Source organism: Nothoprocta perdicaria, unplaced genomic scaffold (assembly GCF_003342845.1).
Source record: "Nothoprocta perdicaria isolate Ctin4 unplaced genomic scaffold, notPer1 scaffold_89, whole genome shotgun sequence".
In the NCBI taxonomy this organism is placed as follows: Eukaryota; Metazoa; Chordata; class Aves; order Tinamiformes; family Tinamidae; genus Nothoprocta; species Nothoprocta perdicaria.
The window spans coordinates 1,674,185-1,693,079 of record NW_020456187.1 but is presented as its reverse complement, the minus strand read 5'-3'; the positions used below and the strand labels follow the sequence as shown (position 1 = coordinate 1,693,079).

The window sequence follows — 18,895 nt, the reverse complement described above, 5'->3', positions numbered from 1 at the left end:
GGACAGTATTCAAAACCTTGAAAGTCTTTCTGTTTTGTGCTGTGCTGTTTCAATACAGAAAGTACCTGAAGTAAAACGAGTATGATGCCAAATCAGTGTTTTTGTACCTAGAGCGGTACGAGCTTGTGTTTTAAGACCTGGCRGTGCGAAGAGATGCCTTTTAAGACCAGATTTTAGTCCTAAAATCTCAAAGTTTATTCTGTGTGTGAATAGCCATGGGTCGCAGCTTGGGAGGGAGCAGCACCCATCAGTGCTACTGTGTCTGTAATTAAAAAAAACCTAAAAGACAGCATTGAGAAAGTTTGCAAATGTTTTATCTTTTAAATGTCTTTTTTTCTTTAACCAACATTAAAACATACTTGTTAATAAATTCTATGTGATATCCCCCTCAGACTTAGGCAAGGATTAAAGATAAACCATTCTCACTCCCAAGGAATTCTTCTTTTAAGCAAATATTTTTTATATCAGAAAAGCGCATGCTTTTTACCCATTGACTTTTCACTTGCTGAGTAGATTTTAATTTTATGACAGGAAATGGTGGAATGTTTGTACTAGTAAGATGCAACATGTGACTTTATGACTGCGACGCAAAAAGGCTTTTATTAGGAGAACTTAATGTGTAACAGGGTAATTCCGTCGCACCTATTACTATACTGGCTTGATTTCTTACAAAATAAGTTTGTACTTCCTTGAAACCCTTATATAAGCGTGTTTTGCACACAATAAAAGAGCTGCTTCAGAACTGGCTCTTTTTTAGAAATAGTGATAAACAAATTTATATATAGGCACTGTTATTATGTACAAAACTTGCTGAAAAAATCCCATTTTATAAGAACAACTAGTGGTTATAATTTATGCTAATGACACTCTCTTCAATCCAAGTCATGAGCAACCCTGTTGTAGTAACGCGAGGCAAGTTTTAAAATACCCAGACCGTAACATGTCCTAGATCCACGTGTACAAAAAGGGATGAGCGTTGACCAGCCCCTCACTGTTGCTGAAAGGAAGACATTTGATAAAAAGGCTCGGAAACTTCAGCTGGTATCCAACACATGCAAATGCAGGTGCCCTAGCCTAGCCTAGCAGGTTATATTGGGATTTCAATGTTTTTTCAGATCCGTTTCAAGGCAGCCTGTAACAGCCGTACGTGGATTGATCCCTCTCTTTCATCACCCGTGTCTGGATATTCTCCGTGGGACCTGGCAGCCTTTTTTGGCCAGGAGTTGAATGTYGGCGCTCGGGAACAACAAAGGACCGTGATTTACTGGTTTCTTTTCTTTCTAATCAGGCAGATCCCCAAATCGCTACTTGTCAGAGCTCAGTGATCAGGCGTGTGTCTCTAGCAGGTACGCTTCGATCTCACCCATGTCAGGATGGGTTTTGTTAAGCTTTGTTGCTGCCTTATGTTCTGCGTCCTTTTTGTGTGTGTTCTTGTAGAGCTTAGGATAAGGACTGGACAAAACATRGGAAGACTCGTGCTTTTATGCTCTCTGTTTTTAAGGCCAGTTTGCCATTTTGTTCCTCGTCCCTCTCTTAATGAGCTGAATAGTTAGAATATGTTAATGTAAGTAGACACATGAGAAGGGGTGAAGCAAGATACTGACATGTTGAATAATTAGATCATCTCCTGCACAGGAAAAAAAMCAAGTACGAAACAGGAACAAGAAGTCCCTCCCTCCTCGACTATAGAGGCATCAGGTCTGGCTCTTTCTGCATGCAGAAGCAGGTTAGACAATTACATCTTTAGTATTAATTCCTTTTTGCGAAATCCYTGAAAATTTTGGGCACAGTGTGTAGTGGTGGTTGTGTTCCCCCCACCTCCGAGAAGTCAGATTCTTGTTTCAGAGGGCTGGATTTGTGAGCTGCATTTCCACAATAAAACAAAAAATGAACATTGCTGGACTGAATTCTTAAATACCTTAGCATTTAATCAGCCTTTCCACAACGTGAAATTGGTCCTGAATAGGAATTAGGTAAAGGGGATCTTGCAAAGAGGTGCAAGACATTTCAATGGTGTTTGTCGCAGTAGTTGTCCATTTGACCAAAAAAAAAAAAAAAAAAAAAAAAAAAACAAAAAACTTCCCAGTTTTTAAAATACTTACTCCTTTACAGTTGCACACTAATCAATAAGATTATCAGCACCACGAGCTTAATTACGCCTGGTGGGAAGCTGGTGACAGTAGGGCACCTTTGCTTGCGCAGGAACCGCGCTCCTTTGCTAAGTTTGCCTCTCTGAGTAAACACCGCGCTTCGCTTTTGTTCTCCTATTTAATCATTTCCTTCGAAGAGTTAACTTCCTAAGCGGCCGCAGATTAGTTCTCTCAGTTGTTTTAATTATTTTTCTTGTCACGCACGGCGAAGGTCTAGTGTTTGTGAAATGTCTTCTTTTTTTGTCCCCCCTTCCATTGCTGCTCCAATTATGCCGGCACTGAAAACTGAACCCAAGCGCTCGCTGGTGATGGGTCTTGGCGGTTTGCACAGATTTCACCTTTTTGCATTGCAGCCGTGTGGGTTATCGTATATTGCTTGCAGATGGTTTGATCACTCCAGAATTAAATTATTTTTTTCTGCAAGGGATCAGGGAGACTCTTTTTTAGCAGCTACTCGCTACCAGTGAGCTCCCATGTGCTCGCAGCTGACTAATTTCCTTTTGTATTGCTGACAGGTGACTCAAAGCAAAACTCAGCAGATGGCTACGGCGTTAGGCTGTGGCTAGAGTCCTCCGAGATGACTTTTGGAATTTCCATCAAAGCAGGGATTAGGTTCAGGATATACCGATGGCACAGAGCACGCCGGGGGAGAGTGAAACGAGAGGAAATCATTCATAGCGAGTCATCCTGTGGTTGGGTGATTCAGGGGTCTGCTGCTGGTGGTCAGAAAGGCACGTGGCTAAATCTCCATCTCTGTGTGCTGCTCAGGCTGCAGGCTGCCTCTGAAAACTCCCTCTGCCCTTTTGATTTTTGTCCAGTGAGTTATTTCCAGAAAGGAACTGCTCTATTTTCTGGAATGAGTATTGTGAAATTCTTTTTTTTTTTTTTTTTCTTTTTTTTACAGTAGGCAAGTTTTCAGATGGTGATTTATCGATGAAGTATCTTACAGAATCACAGCTGAAGGCTCTTCTTTTAAAAAAAAATATATAGCCTGTGCAATAGGGAAAGTAAAAGCATCTCAGTTTCCAAGTGGTGGAGGAATAACTGAAAGAGCTAGTTCTTGGAATAGTAGATCCATTGGCACTGGTTGGTGATTTCCTGTGCGTTCACTGCAAGAAACACTCTGTGATGTGAGTAGGTGGTACTAAAGGCTTGTTACGAAACCCATTTTCAACCAGACGTTTTGAGTCATGTATCGGGAAGAGGGATAGCAGCTCCCGAGCGTGCTCTTTGTCTGAGCAGAGCACTCGTGGTGCACATGCAGCGTGCTCAGAGCTGGCGTGGAGCGCCGCAGATTTGGAAGGGACCGGGTTTTATGTGAAGGGCACTTCTTCCTGCCGCACCGCTTCTGCACCCAGCACGAGGACGAGGGATAGCAGGAGCAGGGTGCAAGGTGCATAAGGAGCAGTTTGCCTGACTGTGTTTTAATTGTAAGTATTTGCTCACGGCTTTTTTTTTAATTCTCCCAGATATCAGAGACAAAATGGAGTTGCGTCCTGCCTCCTGCAGAACACGATGGTTATTTGAAGYAGTTTGGGTCTGTTCTGAAAGCAGATGGGTTGCCCCTAGCAGGAGGCAGTTGGCTTTTCTGTCAGGAAAAAAAAAGAAAAGGGGGGGAGTGTTTAAGGGAATTGGTCTGGCTCCGAAACTGCAGGAATTGTTGACCTACTGACTCAGTTATGAAGAGCGAGGGAAACGGTCTTGCTGTGGTTTCTCTTGTCGACGGCAGATTCAGAGGACGTCTGCGATCGAACGAGTATGACTGGAGGTGGCTCCAGTGCCTGCTGCATTTTGGATTTGTTTTGTGCCGCGTTTCTGAAAAATACCTCAGCTTTAGTGGGGACCCTTCTCCTGATAACACATTGGTGAGTTTACGTACGTCTGATTTCCAGGGCTGCTGTGGTATCCTCTTCGCCAGCTGCAATTGGAAGAGGAGCTCTAAGTGCCCTTTGAACAGGGCAAGTTGTGTTGGGCTTTTTACTGGTGCAGCTTTTGTAGAGAGCACTGGCTGCTGAGCCTGAAGTAAGGAATTAATAAATTAGGGGGCAAACTTTGCAGAGCAGGTTCATCTTGGGCAAAAGCAACTCTGAATTGCTCTTCTCTCCTTTCCCATTTGCACCTGCCCTTGATGATAGGCAGAGGGTTGGGATCAGCCGTCATGAGTCACTGTTGCTCCTTTCAATTTGCTGTTACGTTTCTCTGAAAGGGCTTCCGTCTTCCTGGATTTCACATCAAAATCTCCTGTCTGTGTCTGGAATGAAATCTAACGATCCTTTTTCTAAAATATGCCTAAAATATAAGTGAGTTTAAGTTGCTTAGTATACCATTAAAAAAAAAAAAAAGACAATCAATATCTTATGGGCTCATGGAGCTAGGTCTGAAAGCCTAGAATTCTCTTATTGCCTCTGCTCTTGTTTTCTTTTGGGGGGGACTGGAGGTGACACAGGAGATCATAGGCAAATCATTTATTATTCGTGGTTGTCAGCTGAATAAAAGGAGGATCCCAATAGTTAACTTCCCCTATTAAACGCTCTCCCAGGGTTATCACTGTGTTTTCCTTCTAGAGAGGAGGGTGCTTTCCTGACACTGCAGCTCTCTGATTTCCAGAAAATTGTTTTGCGTGCCCACATGCCTACGGGATGGGGAGAGTGCCGGAGCGATGATTTCAGGCACCCTCCTGGGTGACACGTTCCCATCCATACTCGGAATTGCTGAGGCCGAGCGGCCGGCTCCGAAGCGACGCTGGGAGCTCACTAGGAGTGGTTGTTTTTCTCCTCCTGGGTGGATGACACACGGAAGCTTCRCGTTTCCAAACACGCTCCAGCCCATCCTCCCGCGGTGGCAAGGCGGGCTGGAAATTTTTTTTTTCCTCCCTTCTTTTTTTTTGGAAGCAGCAACCAAGCAGGCAGTGCAACGAGCGTCCCTGCAGAAACCCAGCGCATAAAAAAGAGGAAGATGGAGCATTGCCCCGTGTTTCTTTGGTAGAGACTTCCTTCAGATCTTAGGATGAGAAGTTAAGAGCCCGGTGACTTTCTAGTGAAGCAGTTTTACCAAAAGGAGTGGGCGTCCGGGTCAGAGCAAAGTCACTCGGTTGTTATGTGGGTGTGAAAAGCCTAAGAAAAGGAAAGGGCGGAGGAAAATATTTGACTTGAATTAAACAAATAAAGGGGAATGTTATATGAATTAGATATTTGGATTCGCATTTTGCCAAGTATTTTTGTGAATTCATTGCCTATCTTCCTAAAATCYTTTATCTAACTATGGGCTTATCGAAACGTTCTCAGTAGGCGCTGTATTTAAAAAAAAAGAAAAAAAATCATTGTTTTCTTATCATTTCAGATAGAGAGAAAGGAAGTTGTGGATTTTTATTGCCCCTAAATTGTTAACTGCTAAACCTGAAAAGGAGCAGGGGATCCCATTTCCTCAGGCTTACACTAGAGCGGTTTCAAATACTAAGAAATTTTGAGCAGGCCCCAGTTTAAGGGAATGGATTTGCTGGGGTTCAGTTAATTGTCGTTTACCCACCTGCAATCCTTGGAAGAGCCACATTTCTCCTGTGCTAAATCATCTGTTTCAGGGAGGAGGCTCTTACACTGTTTGASTGTGTATGCATCTTTGACATATTTGAGAATTATTTGAGAATAACATTTTATATTTTGAAACCCAATGAAATTTGTGGCTGTGTTTCCACTATCTCCATTTCCATGGTAGTTCTTCGTATGATAGGAAAGACTCTCAGATACCTGGTGGAGAGGTTACTTTTTTCCATGTCATTTGTGATTAGCTTGACAACAATAAAAAAATCCTGCACGTGGAGACAGCTTTTACAGCACTTGATCTTTCTGACAGAAGCTGTCTCATTTTGCAATCATGAACTGATTTTATATATAAAAAATGCTCCATAAACCATAGGTTTTGAAACACAAGCCATAAATTGTGGATGCAAGGAAAAAAAATGACATAATCTGAAATCAGACACACAGATGTGTAATGTCTTCTACTAAAACAACACAGCACTTGAAATTTTAGGTCTAYGCAATATCTTTATTACATTTCATTTACGCTTATTTCCAAGGGATTCTTGGAAATCCTACCAGTATTTTGCACATAATCAATAGAGGAATCACTTGTTTTTTTCAAATACTCTTGTAATTTTTTTGTATTCAGTTCTTTCTGACCCCTAGCTATCCAAATACAGATTTTGCAGCTGAAGTTTGCATACATAATTGCAAGCGGAAAAATTTGATCTGGAAAAGAACAGAGCGTACTCTTTTATAGTTCTGCTGGGCTTTTAATGCCAACACTGGAGAAAAACAGGTTCACCGAGCCAAAGAAAAATGCATATATACCAGCAATGAAAAGAGTGAATAAAAAACATTTTTATCAGCACTTTTTCAGGACAGAGTTGCTTTCTGCTGAGCTCTGGTGTCCGCGTCCTCACTTCCCTTGCTTCTCTCCATGCTTTTGCTGGCAAATTGACGTGCCCGTAGCCACGCTAGCTGGATGTGCTTATGGATCTAGGGCTTAGATGGCACAATGGACTGGAAGTCAAGTCAGTAGTTGGTARTTTTAATTAATATTTGGGTACCTGAGTTGTAACTTTAAGGACCTAAGCGGCTACCAAAACTCCCCATATGACCTGTTAATACAAGCTTCTGGGAAAATGCATATACTGCTTTATTGCCAAAACATTGGGTTGGCAGAGGTGAGTCATAACTGCCAAGATCCCAGCTTTGCCCTTTGATTTATTTTTATTCACCAAAAAATAAAAAATTATATCCAAGAATACAAATAGGTATGTTCTGTTCTCCTGTCAGGACAGAACTCTCATAGGCTCTTAAATATCCTTATGTAGTTCCTAGGATGTATTTTCAAGSTTTAGTATAAAAAGAGCTATGTGTGCGTTTTATCTAATCTGCAGTGCAGTAGGCATGAGCAATGCTTGGAGAAGGGACCAGAAGATAGGGCTCTGCCCCATCCCTTGGGAATCTTTCTCATGGAGTCATATTTGCCCTTCAGCGCTTCCTTGGATGGCTCTGTGAATTTTGAATTCCTTTCTGAACCCGCACAGCTCGAGTGCAACGGGTAGAAAGGAACCTCCCTGTCAGCTCTCCTTGAAGTCTGGTGGCTAGAGGACTTTGAGCTCTTTGCACAGGGTTATTGTTTAAAGGCCAACAATGCTACCTTTTGTAGAGAGGTTTTTGGATGACGGTGACTGTTACATGGTGTCTTACAGTCAAGACTGTTTCAGCCTATCTGAGTAATTGAGCTGCTCTGATTTCATGCACAAATTCAAGGCTGGCTTCTTCCAAGGTCAGCAGTGCTGACTCTGAAGCAAAGGGGTGCCAGAATCAGCTTGCTAATCTTGAAACATAGATCTTTTCTTCTTCCTTTACAGAAAATTGGTTTTGGCTGTGTAAAAGAACTGATCCAACTCCTTGTGTGGCTGTATGATTGCTAGTGCTAACAGGGAAGTAGAAGGCAGCCGTGGCCAGGAGAAGWATTAGGAGATGGGGTTATATCGTTGAGTGGCACCTGCATTTAGTTCAGTTTAACCTCATCAAGAAGCCTTCCTGGTCTCTGGATCATGGACTGCAGGCAAGAGCCAAGTGCCGTCTTTGTCACATGAAAGTGAACAGTGCCACTGCACTGTGGTATTGGTATAAACTACTTTGGTTTTTTAGTTAACCAAAATAGAAGCATTTATTGGTTTTCAGTCTTCCCTATTATCCATCCCTCTCCACATTTTAGGTGGCTACATTTCAGTATCAATGTACGTAATGCAACATCTTCATTTTGTGTTTGCAGCCTAAGTACTTCAGAGYGATCACTAATAACATGGACACTGTTCTCTGTCTGTCAAGAAAGAGTCCATTCCTTACTAAAATTGTTAGTTATCAATATAAACCAGTAGAGTTCTTCAAGCTGTAAAGGATTATCATTTTATATTCTTTTTTGTCCTTCCCTTCATTTTTTTTTATTTTCTCTTATATTTTCTTAATCTTCRTGCTGCTTAAACTTCCCATCATTATAATGCATCTTTCTGCTACATGTGCTTTGAAGATGAGGGGGGCTCATGCCATATGCCTATGTGTGTTTCCGTCTTTCTGCATGTACAATTACCTAATAATATGAGAACAGCAAACAAAGCACATGAWCTGAGAAAGAATCTGGTATTTCACCCCGAGGGAGGATTTTCTAAGTGCACAAATGAAGAGTAAACAGGTAGAAATGTCATGCAATGTGGATGCAATCCTGCACACGTTTATTTGCCTGTATGAGTAAAGCTCTTTGCATGCGTAAGTGTTGACAGAGTTGAACTCTGCATTATCAAATCTACTGTCAAAAATTGACCCCAGGCATTTTGTAAGAAAGATGATGATTGTCTCTCTAATTACTTAAATAGGCAAAGCAAAATTTAGGAGAGCTGTACAGAGCTCTGTAATTATAACAGACCTGCCATTCAGATCAGGTTTTCCAATGCACATTCTTGGATAAGAGCGACATAGTTACAATRTGCTGGTACAGCGGCATCCTCTGAACTAAAYACTTTGATTATCCCTTATCATCAGRAGGTGGAGTGGCCGCAGAGGTTTGCCAGCCCTCTGTTAATCCTCATATGGAATTACAGAATCATAGATGTTAGAGATGGAAAGTGCATTAGATCATCCAGACCATCTTCTTGCCAGTACATGTTTTCTGCTAGGGTTTTTTTTTTTTTTTTTTTTTTTTTTTTCTCTGTGGTTTATGGCTACAGATACTCTTAAGAACTTGGCCTTCCACTTCTATCTTCCGGAGTCTTTTCCACAAATTTTGATGGCAAAAAATTTCTTTGCCTGATGTTCAGGCTAATTTTTTCCGTTTCTCTCTTTCACTATATCAAGTCTTATGTTCTCATCTTTCATTGACTGTTCTCGCTATGATGCTAACAGCCTATAAAAATGAGCAGAATAGTATTATATACTCTTATATCTTGGATATATCACTTAAGTACTGCATATTCACTTCCTTAGGATTTGGGAAAATTATGCAGATAGGTTTTAAGCAGAACTACTGATGGTATCATTTCTTAGATGTAGGTTKTTTTTTTTTTTTATTTTAGTGTGAGTGGTGTGTTCTACTGTCACTTGAGAACTTTCTGAAAAATTAACTAAGAAGGCCAATTATATTCTGAAACAGAAATGTTTTTATATGGAGGAGTTACACCAGTATGAGAGGAGTAATTTTTAACTCTRTTGCTGTTAAACTGTAGGGAAACGATCCTACGCAGGCAATTTTGTAGAAAGCGTTACAAAATCTGCAGTTTTCCTTTAGAGGCCCAAATTGTGAAAGTTGCAGTGTAGATATTTGCATGTTCAATCTTTCCAGCTTTCCATTATCTTTTCTCTTCCTAAAAGTTGCCTTACTTCAAAAAGTAAATCTTTCTACGATTTCCCTTGTTTTAGCAGGAATTTAGGTCTGGTTGATTGTTTGCTTTTAAATGCCTRGGCCATCCAAGCAAGGGCGTGTCTGAAGTTTTCTACCACTTGTCTTGGTTTCCTACCACTAGTCTTGACCACAAAGAGCTGGGATAATGACCCCCAAATAAATAACCCCTAGCCATAAAGAGGACAAACTCACATTGTTTCTTCCATTGACCCTTCAGAGCGAGGCTAGTTGCTGTGAGCTGGCTTGTGGCCGCTCTGCCTGAGCCAGCATGCTCACACAGTTGGCCAAATTCATCCTCCATAGCCTTTAGCCCGAATCTCTTATGGTTTTCAAAGTATTACTGCCAGTTTTCATTTCAGAGTGTCCCAAATAAATGAGAGGTTTGTTGTGTTGCAAGTCTCCAGGGAAGAGTCTTGTAGTGCCTACATTGCACATCCCCAGCTTGGTATGGGGACACTTGAGGCCTAGAATGCCCCCAAATTTGCTGAGAGAGTAGAGAGGACAGTCCCAGTGGAGGAAGCCAAAAGTGGTGTGGCCTTTGTCCAGGCTGGCTGTGGGTGGCCCTCCTGTGAGCGGAAGGAACCATTTGACTCATTCCAAAGAGGTCCCAGGAATGAAGTCGCGTTCATGTGGTGTGGAGAAGGGGCTGATAGTGAAGTTGAGAGCAAGCCAGGGCTCACAAGAGCTGCGATGACAGCGCTGAGTAAGCATATTCCATGAAGCCACCTAGGAGCTCAGCACATGGTAGGCATGTTGTTGATGAGAGAGGTGAAGCCACCTAGGAGCTCAATGCAGGGTAGGGATGTTGATGACGGGAGAGGTGAGAACAGGCCTATTAGGCCACTGTAGGAGGTAAAAGTACTATTAGTGAGTGAAGTGAAGGCACTTGAGGATCAGGTTGTGTAAGTGACTGGGAAAATGAATGAAAAACATGTAAATGGGTGGGTTAGAGAGTGAGTAATAGAGTATGTGAGTGGGCGGGTAATTAGACTGGCAAGTGAGAGAGGCGGTAGGTGTGGGTGAGTAGCTGGGTAGGTATGTGGTATGGTAAGAAGTGGAAACAGCTTTATGGGCCAGCACCATCACGAGACCGAAGGAATGGGCAAATGAAGCCCCTCGAAGCACACGCACGGGGACCAGCTTGACTGTCTCCATTGAGGGACCGTAGTGCGCTTAGACCTGCATGCTCTCCCCCATTCTGCATCTAGTTTGTTTTAATTTAGGCAAGAGACAACCCTGGAACTTTAGTTTTGCTGTTAATAAAGCAGGCTAATCTCCACCTCGGTCAGGCATTTGTGTTTTGTTGCTAGCGATCCTGCAGAAATACGTAAAATTGTAATTATTGTTTGCTGGGTTTTATTGGCTGTAACCAGGTCAACGATAAACCAGGTAAAGCAAAGCARAGACTCCTGGTCAAGTTTTTCTGGAGCATTGCAATTTATATTGAATATTCCCTAATGTTTAAATTACTCAGGAGCTGAAGATGGAATGAGTCAACTGATGAAATCAAATGTGCAAAGACAGAAGTGTATAAAAATGCACAAAACATCAGCTTACAGGCATCTCCCAGACCTCAAAATCCTTTAAGTTTAACAAATGAAATGGGAAGTTTAAGTAATATAAAATAATGATAGAACCACCATTGACTGGACTTTCCTTTTCCTACAACTGTTGCAAAGCTGGACATAGTTCACCGTGACTAATCCATAATGGTTTAAAATTTACTATGGCAAAGGTACAGCCCTAGCTGTGACCTTTTCCGAAGCCCGTACAGTTGAGCTATTGTTTAAGGTAATTGCTCTACTATCCTGTTAAGTTGGATTAAGTTGTGCGCGGTACATTTTCAATATTTATTGTAATAACGCAAGTCCTTTTGAAGCCCAAAGAGAAGCGAATGGCTGCTGCAGGAAGTTACAGCCTTTATCTTGGCTGCCAAAAAGGAGTGTATTTACTAAGGAATAACTAATAGGCAGTGTGGCACTGTAAAATTTGGCTAGAGACAAAACCTTGTAGTTTCCAGCTTAAAGCTACCCAGGCAAAGGTAAGAATCTTCCCTTGCCGAACTTCATTTTTGATGAAAACTCTCTTGCTTTACCTGTGGCTTTTAACAGCAAGGTGAAGATGCAGCACATCTATCAGCTGTACAGGCAGTGCTAAGGATCCATGTGCTGTGTCTTCCCATATCCAGGTTTTCCAGGGCCAGTTGTAGCAGTTGGACCCACACATGGTGTTCTCCATAATCGGTGGAAGGAGTTGCAGATTCTGGGAGCAAATGTCTCAGCACGTTTAATAGCTCTTGCTCTGCATAGTACACATTTTTTCATTACCAAACAGTAGTCTATAAAATGGGATTATACAGGTGTCCAGAACATTTGTCGGAGAATTGCTAATTTCTGAAAGTAGCTCGAAGCAGAGAGGGAAAGCTCTCTGGTCTGGAATATAGTCACCACGCTAGAGAAAATTCTGTAAAGTTTCTAACTGTAACCAAGGAAACTTGTACGGTAGTCGGTATTTATTCGTTTTATCTGGGACAAATCCAGAAATCATTTGCTGCACTTAGGCAGCCGTTCCTTGCCATTATAGCAGCTCAGATCTTGCTGGTGTTCAGATGCTATAGTAACTGTGACAAGTAAGATGCAGAGGAATGTGTGGGTATGTTTAATATAAGCCTGCTGGGTTTTAGATCTGTCAAAACCCCAAATTTGCATTATTTGCATGAGCACAAACCAAGTTAGTATTTACACATGCTTTGTCTGTGTTCTTGGAGTGGCAAGATTTGGATTGCTGGGTCTTACTGTTCCTACTTACTGTCAGTGAGATCGCGTGGAGACTTAAAATATTTACAATTGCAGCCTCGACTAGAATCTTGTTTTCTGTTATGCTTCATGATCAAACTTATCACAACAGCTTCAGGAGCAGCACACACCTTTGAAAGAAACACGGATAATCATCAGAGGCAGAGACTAGATCGGAAAGCAAACCTTCAGATTTCCCTTCTGTTTAATTAATTGTTTGTTTTTGTTGGTGACAAGGTTACAGAGCATTTGTAATAAGCATGCTTCATCTTTTGCATTTTTTTCCATATGGGTGTGTGCTTCCTTTTCATTATGCTGGGTTGTTTTTTTCTTTTTCTTTTTTTTTTTTTTCTTTTTTTTATATTGAACACAGTCGCTCCTTTCATTTTAAGAGTAAGAAATGAGTCTATTTCTGAGCGGGAGGAGGAGGAAAAAAGCTTCATAAACATTGCAATTCTGATCTTTCTAATCCTTTATTACCTGTAGGGGCAGGTGGCTGCTGGGAAGCTACTCCAGGAAGGGAGATTTGCGAACATGTTCCAAGGCCTGGAATCACACAGCGGAGCAGTGTATTTTAGAAGCTAAGGAGGAAGTTCAGAACAACGTGGTTGCAAGGTGCGTTGCTCAGAAACATGTGCCTTTTGCTTGGCGTATTTTGCCTAGACTAGGCCTCTTTATTTCTAACCCCATATTGTCATTTTAAATACAAAATTGAAATAGACTGACTGAACTCCACATATTACCCTTTTTGTTTATKTACTCTTTTAAAATAGATTTCGTTTCTGGAGGCTACATCTCCTACTTCTTTCATTAGCTGGACTGTTTTGTTTGTARAAGAGCTGTGATCAGGAGAAAGTGAAGGGAAACACTCATCTGATTTCAGAAAAAAAGAAAGTAATTAACGTTAGGGCGTATTGACTGTGTAATGCTGAGACAGTGTCTGTAGGAAAATGACCAGACAGTTTAAAGAAGAAGTAAGAATATTTTTAGCATGCTGAAACTGTTCAAATGCTGAAAATGGGGGAGGGCGAGGAGGGCAGTGAAAAATACATCACCCTTCCCTTGTGATTCTGTGGTTTCGTCTGCATCTTTTTTATTTCTCCYTACAATCAGCCATGTGTTTCAGTTGTGATTGCTGTCACTGTAGCTGTGTGTCTCATTTGCCTAATATCAAAAATATGTATGTATAATAATACTTTCATAATGCTCTCCATCTGGGGGAATCTCTAGCACTTTGCCCACTTTCATATGACAACTCATGACAACCTTTTTTTTTTTTTCCTCTCCTTCTATTCTATGGATAGAGATTCCAGTGCATGGACTTGTTTTAATTCTAGCTCTGATTGGAAAAATTCATAGAACAGTTTATTATTTATTGCCAAAAGTAAAGTCAGTCTTCCTCTGTCTTGCTCAGTCCAGTAGAACCAATCCATTTATGAGAGAACTATTTATTTGTTTARAACATTTATGGTTCCTTTGTTAGAAGAATCATTAACACACTAACAAGYAGTAAGAGACCTGGGTACCACCTTTTTCAGGAGATACCTGAAAAGTTTTGTTGTCTCAAATTATATGTGCAGACACAGTCATAACCATATCACATAATGCAAATTTCTGTCAGAAATCATCACTTAATAGTTTGTCAGTTAGAAGATTCCTACAAGAAATTGCAATACGATCATTTATATTAGCAAGACCAAGGGAGGCGGTTTAGTAAAATTGAGTCAAAGAGTGGAACTGCTATATGGAATATGTAATAATAAGAAATTAACCTCTTCAGTCTCAAAAATTTTTAAGCTATTACTGCATAAGCAAAAATTACAAAAAAAAAAAAAAAAAAAAACCCACAACACTTTATTTTCTGCACTTTATTTTCTTTATTTTACTTCTTTGGCAGGGGCACCACGATTTACTCTTCTGTAGTATGTAGGATGTAGGAAAGTGGTCTGGTAAGCTGCTCGAGTCTTCCCGATACACCTCATTATTAGTAGTACCACCATACTTGTGAATACACTTCCATTTTAAGCACAGTACCGTCTTTTAAAGACCACATTTTCAAAGTGCTCAGCAGCACACAGCACCCATGTGCTCAGTTCCAGCTGATGGTGACATCTTCTGGATGCTGAGCACTTGGAAAAGGTCCCTTGCCATTAGGTGACCCATTCCAGGCCAAGTTATCTCCAGAGCATGGTCAGTGGCATGGCAGTACAAGCAGACGATGCAGATCTGCTGCCTCCCAGGCTTGTACTCTGAGCTGTTACAAATATTTCCCCTCAAATTGCTCTTAAACCCAGAATTTAACACTAAAATACCCTCAAATTTGACCTGTTTTTATATTTGTGTGTGTGGAARAAGCCCACAAAATTATTTGCATAGTGTCTTCAGTAAAATTCGAGGTGGTGGTTGTTCTGATAAAATTTGATGCATCTTCTATGTGCACAGTTTGCCTTTCTGATATGCAGATGCACATCCTTGCATATCTAGTGAAATCAGTGTAGCAACTGCTTTTACAAACTACGTGACAATGTACAACCCCCTATCTGAGAACCAGATCAGACTGAAATTGGGACGCAGTCCAAAAAATAAAATACTGCAATCAGGCTCCTCGCTCTGTCAGCGTTCAGATTCATTTCAGTTGTATATATTATGAGGAAGGGAAGGGGAAAATGCACACTAGCATCCCGAAGTGGATTCCTGAGTAATGTGGGATGATTGACGTGGGTGTTGCTGTTGAGCATTTGTTGCTTAACGATTTCCATTTTTAAAGCCACCTTACATGCTATTAGGTGGCACGGAGGATGCTTGGAGCCTGCGTGACACTGAGGAAGCCACTGTGTGACACTGCAGAAGCCATGTGACCTCCCTGCTTGCACTCAGCCCTACATGTCATAGTAAAAAGCTGTCTTCTGCTTTCACAAAATCCCAGCTGTGTGTGGTGCTCAGCCTTTCCAACTGTGCCTTTCCACCACTGGGGATGGCAGGAGTTCAGTTCCTCAGAAAATCCTAGGTTAGGTGGTGGTGAATTCAGGTGGGATTGACCTCTCACATAAGACCTTGGTTTCGTTTCCTTCCACCTTCTCCAYTGCTCTTCTCATCTTCCCTGTGTCCAAAAAGCCATCTGTTGTCCTGACCGATGGGTGATGCACTGCCAAAGGGCAGGTCATCTTCTGCTGAATCACGCCAGTCTCATCACTTAGAAATCCTGTCCCCTGGCCTTGCCACTTAACTCTGAGACTGCCATTTCCTTACCCTTCTCTCCTAAAGTTTCAGAGTGGCTTCTTTGCTTGGTCTCAAGCATTCACTAGCCCTACCACAGCAGATCAGTAGCCCTGGGAAGTGCTTCTCGATTCTCTGTAGGCAACACTCAAGCACATTTAGCAGTCTCAGAATAGTCTATGCACRCGTTTGACCTGATTTCTTTTTTTCTGATTTCTCATTTTGTTGTGCGAGTGTTTAATTGTGCAGATTGCACTTGCATTGCACAAGTGAGAATCAAGCCTAGGCTTTGCACGCTGCTTCACGTTACTGTGCTCGGTGAGGGAGAACTGTCCACACTGTGAGCGATGACACAGCAAACCGCATAGTGAGAGGGATACTTTGGGATTACACTAGTAAGTCTTCCAAAAGAAATCACACTTGGGAATTGATGTAAGCCCTCACACTTCTGGGTAAAAGCCAGTTGCTAAGATCACCACCTTAAATTTCTGCTGGCAGATCCAATTTGGCAATGGTAACTGCCTATGGATAGAGATGTTTGTGAAGGAAAGCACTTCTGATAAAGACCARTGGAGCCTTTCAGGTCCAGACTACCTGGGTGGGATTTGATTCTGATACAAAGACCGTATAACTTGACCTACATGCATATGTATACATGTCTACAGAACACAAGGAGGGGATTCAGTTGCTTTCACATGTATGTTTTTGAGAAACCCTAGGCTGTTTGGGACACGTGCAYGGGGCTGGCAGATACTGTGCAGGTTTTATGGGAGAAATGCACTGCTGCAGAGTAAGCAGGGTGCTATAAAGCACCTAAAATGACAGCAGGCGTAAGTGCTGTGTTCAGGCCACTATGTCTTAGTCTCAATATCCAAACACCTATTGAGTTTCTGAAGAGCCCAAGAGTAGCTGGAGCCTGGAGAGCGATTCTGCTCACCCAGCCATAGACACCAGTTATTTGGTGAGTGGAATTTTTCTCCACATGCTGCTGGATGTTTGAACTTAGGTATGGATATATGGAGAAGATTGAGAGTGAATGTGATCAGTATGTGTAAGTACCTGGGGGCAGGATATAAAGAGAATGGGGCCAAGCTCTTCCCAGTGGTGGCCAGTGGTAGGACAAGGGGCAATGGGTGTAAGTTGAAACACAGGAAGTTCCATCTCTATGTGAGGCAGAACTTCTTTGTTGTGCGGGTGACAATGTTCCAGGGAACAGGCTGCCCAGGGAGGTTGTGGAGTCTCCTCTGGAGGTCCCCCAGATGCGACCCCAGGTGCCCTGTGCTCTGAGTGTCCCTGCTGGAGCAGGGGATTGGACTACATGATCTCTAGAGGCCCCTTCCAACCTCAACCATTCTATGATTGTGTGACTTGATCTCTACGTATTGGAATACTGATTTTTTTTTCCCTCTGGTACATCAGGTAAAACAAACATGAATGCAAACAGTGAAAACTAACAGTGAGTGAAAACAATGAGTGAAAACAAAAGCATAATAATAAAAGAGTAGCATAGTTTCACATTCATGCTGACAGTGAACACGATTGAATATATGATAGCAAATTGGAGTGCACATACACAGTAATTTTTTTAAGAGAGGAATTACAGCTTGTTGCTTGCACTTTTCTTACAACTTTCAATGTCAAGAATAGGTTTATTTACTCATTAAGCATGTATTTTCATAAATTAGAATWTGGGGGTTTTTTTGCCATTGCTAAGCAGTAAGCTGTTCTTTCAGGGAAGCAAGGAGCAAACATATATTTTGTGCCAAAAATACTATAGCACCTAAGAAAATTGGGCTTATGTTTCTAATTACTAGTTTTTTCCTGTCTTCTACCCTGTCTTGGTTTAAAAAAAAAAAAAAACACAAATAGGCCCTTTATGCTGCTTTTGATAAGACTCAACAGAGATAATAAAAGTACAGTGTCCTTTTGTGAAAGTTTTTAATTATTAGTTGTACTCACTAACTTCATTTCCGAAGRGACACAGGGGTGACCTCATTCTGAAAACTGTCAACCTCATGCTGGTGTCATTCACTGACTGCAAAAGGGGCTTTTTTGGGTTTGCTTGCACATTTGCTTGCTTCTGTCAGCTGACCTGATAGGCCATATTGCATTGGGAACACTTTCCAAATACTGTTTCAGTAGTATGTTTTATTATTTTTTCTAGAATTTTCACCTTCAGCTACATAATTGAATTACATCAAAGAAATGCAGGACTGGCACAGAAACTTATATCTTTTGTCTGTCATCTCTTGATATGTTTCTAGCAGCAACCGGTCTCAAATACATTGAGGAAAGGTGATGGAGTAAGTACAATTATTAAAGATTTGAGTGCTTAGGTACTTATTTTTTCATACTAACCAATTTAACAATCTGGGATGCTTTTGCTTCTACACAAAAACTTGATTTCCATATCTGTCTAAGAGTTCAGATTTGAGGTAATCCTGAGACATTTAAAATTTCTTTGCATTTAAGCATATATCAGAGAACATTCCCCCTTGGCTTTGGATCATTAAACCATGACGGTTCCTGGTTATTTTCTCTGTATTTGAACAGGACATAACACATCAGGACTGTGGCTTAATATCCACTTATCCAGCTGTGATCATAATATAAATATCAAAATAATTCTCATCATTTTAACATCTGGGTACATCTGGGGATTCACCCTATAGAAGTACTTTTCTGTTTTCCTTACTATTCCTTGTTTTCTATTCTGTAATCTTGTTTGATCTTACATCAGCTTCCCTGAAATACCCCAGACTTTTCAGTTCCATTTCTATTCATACAGTGTGTTTTTGCCACTATGTTCGCTATATATCTCAGTCCTACTGAAAAAAAAATTGGTCAGTATTTTCATGCTACCTATAAGGATGATGCAACAAGCTAAACTGGCAAGTTACTCCAGTGGCTTTTATGAATTATATAGCATTGTAAAGGGGCATATGCTGTGAACTTTTAAAGGTGTTTGAGTTCTTAATTCACATTGAAATCGCTAGGAATTAAATTCTTCAGCATCCCTTCAGTAATTAGACTTTTCAGGCTGGAATCTTTGCTCTTGTTAGTGTCTCAAGGAGCCYACTATTGGCTTTAATCAATACCTTTTTCCTCTGTTTTAGCTGTATATTTAAAGCTTCTGATCTTGCTTCTCACAAACTGTCATTGAAATTGTATCTTTTCAAAAAAAATCTTAAATTATTAGACCCTCTTTTGTGCATTTTTCACCCCCAGATCTCAGAAGGGATCACCTGTTGCACCTAAACACACGAAAGGCAGTGCAGGAGCAAAGCTCCCTGGATCTGTTCACAG

General features: G+C 41.2%; 1 long non-coding RNA gene across 1 annotated transcript in view; it reads left to right on the top strand.

The window, feature by feature from the left end:
- Window positions 1–12,892, top strand: part of LOC112958572 — a 43,173-nt gene extending 30,281 nt beyond the window's left edge. Inside the window, exon 2 of the long non-coding RNA XR_003251448.1 lies at window positions 12,860–12,892. This is a non-coding gene — a long non-coding RNA (uncharacterized LOC112958572). The remainder of the gene's footprint in view (window positions 1–12,859) is intronic.
- The last annotated feature ends 6,003 nt before the right edge of the window (window positions 12,893–18,895 follow it).